The sequence below is a fragment of the Fundulus heteroclitus genome, chromosome 4 (genome assembly GCF_011125445.2).
Source record: "Fundulus heteroclitus isolate FHET01 chromosome 4, MU-UCD_Fhet_4.1, whole genome shotgun sequence".
Lineage (NCBI taxonomy): Eukaryota > Metazoa > Chordata > Actinopteri > Cyprinodontiformes > Fundulidae > Fundulus > Fundulus heteroclitus.
In genome coordinates, this window is record NC_046364.1 from 10,222,789 (window position 1) to 10,226,599 (window position 3,811).

Sequence of the window (3,811 nt, forward strand, 5' to 3'; positions counted from 1 at the left end):
TTGACTGGGGCTAAAATCACAACAAGTCGTTGATGAATTAGGAGTCTAGAGTGTTTGAAATTATTGGACATGATTGTAAGACTGACTGTTAGTGAGACAGCAAAGTAGTAAGTGTTGAGTCCAGTCAAAGCCCAGCATTGTCTGACCCATCATCAAATGGGAATTTTCCGGCATCAGACCATCTACTTCACTCTCGATACCTTTAACCTGTAATATATCTTTCTCCCTCTTAGTTGCTTTATCTCTAGTCCTCACTCTCTATTTCTCCCCTGGCCGGACACACTCAGAGATTTATTTTAGCAAAGAGCAGCTCTAGCAAGGGTCTGGTGTTTGCAATTTATGGTTTAATAAGTCTTACATAAGTCTTGCAGGTGTGCTTTACGTCCCACACCCGAGCCCATTTGGAGGATTTATGGAGGGCCTTTGGATTGCTGGCTGATTTAGAAGTCCTCTTTCCTGTCTCACGCCTGTCCAGGCCACCGCACACTCCCCAAGACGTCCAGCGTGCCCCGCCAAATGTTTGTCAAACGGGGGTCTAGCTGGGGACACGTCTGCCAAAGAAACACAGACATCACAGTAACGCCCTGTCTGGGCTGAGCACAGGTGTTTGATATACTGTTCATAAACCTAGGTAATGGTGCACTGGTGTTAGCCACCTTGTTAATAATAAGCACTGAGATACAAATCAGAGTGACACATAGTCTGGACTTGAGAAGTCCCATTGGATATGTCTTTAGGGGAGTTTTTTTTTTAAGTCAGGATATGCTCAAAAAGTCATATTCAGTTCTGCTACATGTGGCCATTGTTAGGTCGAATAGAATGGGTTCTCCTTCTTGGCTGGCCCCACTGACCTCCACCTTTGTGCAAGCACACTTACAACTCTACGATGACACACAAGCTACACAACAGCTGAGCAGAACCTGAGCGAGAAGGGTCCTCAATGGAAATCTGTGTTGCTAAATAAGAGGGTATTGTGACGGGGGAGTGCGCAGGTGGCGGGTTTTTAATATCCTAGCAAAGAACACAGCCTTAATCAGCGACAACATCCTCCCCACCATCCCTCTGCTGATTCCAACAAGCACATGAACGGTGTCGCTTGAAAGGCAGGCTGATGAGAAACGGTGCAATCCTCATATCCCTACTGTTGACTGGTAATTGCTCATCTGGGTAAATGCTAATTGACAATGATCTTTGACCTTCCCTGTCTTTCTACATATGTAAACTCTCATGGTGGTCCAAACATTGCAAAAGGCATACTTTATAGGTAAAAATGTACCGCCGCATTTAAGTAAACTAAAAATCTTTTCTTTTTTTTTTTTTACAAAGATTTATGACACACAGGGTTATATCTTTCAAGTGTTTGTTTCTGTTCATTTGAATGATTATGCCTTACAGCTCACTACAGACAAGTAATGTAATATCTTACAAATTGGCAATATTGAATAAAACTGATGAAAACAATAATTTCAATATAGTAAAGTTGGCCTGCTATAAAGTATGTTGATGTACTGTATACAATATGCACTCAATACTTGGTCAAAGCTCCTTTTGCTATAATTACTCTAGCAATGTGATGTGGTATGGAGGTACTCAGCCTGTGGCTCTGCTTGCTCTAATAGAGGCCTCCAGCACTTTGACATAGTTGGCTCTAGTGTTTCTTATATTCTTCTTGTTAATGCCCAAAAGACTCTACAAGATTGAGGTCAAGTGAGTTTGCTGGCCAATTAAGCTCATTGATACGATGGCAATAAAACCATGTATTAATACTTTTGGCAGAGTGGAGAGATAATAAGTCCTGCTGAAAAAAAAACCTGAAATCAGCATCTCTATGAAGCATGAAGTATGTGAGCCAAGCCAGGTGAACCAGAGACACTTCCCAGGTAAACAGCGGTACTGACTTTGGACATCATAAAACTCAGTGGACCAATGCCAGGGGATGGCACAGTTCCCCAACATCACTGACTGTGGAAACTTGAAGCAAGCTTGGATTTTGCTCCTCGCCATTCTTCCTTTGGTCTCTAAGCTTGATTTCCAAATGAAATCCCAAATTTATTTTTATCTGAGAAAAGCTTTGGACCAATGGGCAACAGTCTCATCCCTTTTCTCTTTAGTCTAGATAAGGCACTTCTGACTGTCTTTGGCACAGTGGTGGCCTAACACAAGGATTTCAAAATGATTCTTGAAGTACTAACTCCATAGCCTCGTGAGACCATCCTGATCTCGCGAGCTTTCAAGGTTTCACTCGCAGATCAGTCTGGCTACTCTCCGTTAAAGAAAATTTGGAGCCGTTCACTAAACGAACGTCCAATCAGCGTTGGCTTGAGGTGTGACGCAACGAGAAGCGCGACAGTTCAGTCTAAAGAACATGGCGGCTTCAGCCGATGAAACTAGCGTTAGCGTGGCTATCGAGCAAGTTTTATCAGAATTACAGAGTATTTCTCTGCTGAGCTAACGAGCCTTTACCTGCAGCAGCAAGAGTAGCTTGGCTTTTGGTTGTGTTTTCGTCGTCGCTCTGTTACGAGCGACGACGAATCTGATTGGTTCATTTGGCCCGTCTATCACCAACATAGGCCAATCAGCTAACCAGTATTTTCGCCCCTTCCCAAAATTACTTCAACGGAAGGTTTCCAGATGGATATGCGGAGCAAATCTATCTGGCGGAGTCAGGTAACTAACTCCACCCACAACCCATGTCTTGGATAACAAGTAAAGCAAAGTCTTGAATCAGCTTTGCTTTACAGCCTTTTCAAAACAAGGGGCCTAGATTCCTTTTGTCTGTTCACCTTTTTAACTACACTTTCTACCTGAATTTTTACTTTCCATAAAAATGCATGGATAGAGCACTCTGTGGCCAGTCAGCTTACTTTAGACTTTGGACCACTAAGCCCTATTCCACTCCTTTTACTCATTAGCCTAGATCCACTTCTTACGTTTTTATCTGGTTCAGGAATGAATATCCCCCTAAACTCTTGAATGGGATTTGCCTCTCTATGCGACTGTGGATCAACGGTTAGTGTAGTTGTCCTGCAATCATAAAGTTGTGTGTAAAACTACCAATCAAATTATCGCTGCATGAATGTGTATGTGTTTCTGTGCACCATTTGGTGAATTTGTCTCTAGTTTGAAGTACTTTGAGTGCTCCGTGTGACTAGAAAAGGGAATTTCAAATTTGGTCCATTATCAATGATCTTTTGTCCCTTACCCTGAATTTTGAGAGCGTGGCTGTCTGCTGGAAAACTGTCAAATTAGCATTCTTTCTATTGACTGTTTAGACCTTATCATATAATTTCTGCGATTAAAGATTTGGTTTTAGTTGATCTTATTTCTTGTAACTTTCCAAGAAAAGAAAATTTGGGTTTTCCAAAATAAACATATCTACTGGTATTAACACAAATAAATGCTTAAAATACATCACTATGTCTCAGGAATCTGAGATAATCTAATTAGATAATATCCAACAGCAGAGTTTCAATCTCCAGCCATGAAATTTTAATTCATGAAAATGTTTTAAAAAAATTGTTATACTTCTCCTCAAGGTGGGTAGCAAACAAATAATCTAAATAAAATAATTGGCTTAATCTTCTTGCATATCAAATCGTGATGACTATTTGTCAATTTCGCTGTGAAAATATTCGAAGCACATATAAACTCATCAATAATACAAGAGATCGTTTAACTGTAAACAGCTGAGGTAAACAAAGCCAATCCCTGGGCAACAGGAAAAAGCTGCTGTGCACTAGCTGACTGGCAGGTGGGTGAAGAGGTGGTGTGCCATTGTTTCCACTGGCTGGGTTTGTGTACAAGAGGATAG

The 3,811-nt window shown here is 41.3% G+C and overlaps 1 long non-coding RNA gene across 1 annotated transcript in view; it reads right to left on the reverse strand.

Moving 5' to 3' along the window:
• Positions 1 to 364: 364 nt before the first annotated feature.
• The window catches only part of LOC118562893, a 40,860-nt gene continuing 37,413 nt past the window's right edge, over positions 365 to 3,811 (reverse strand). Inside the window, exon 4 of the long non-coding RNA XR_004930866.1 lies at positions 365 to 551. This is a non-coding gene — a long non-coding RNA (uncharacterized LOC118562893). The remainder of the gene's footprint in view (positions 552 to 3,811) is intronic.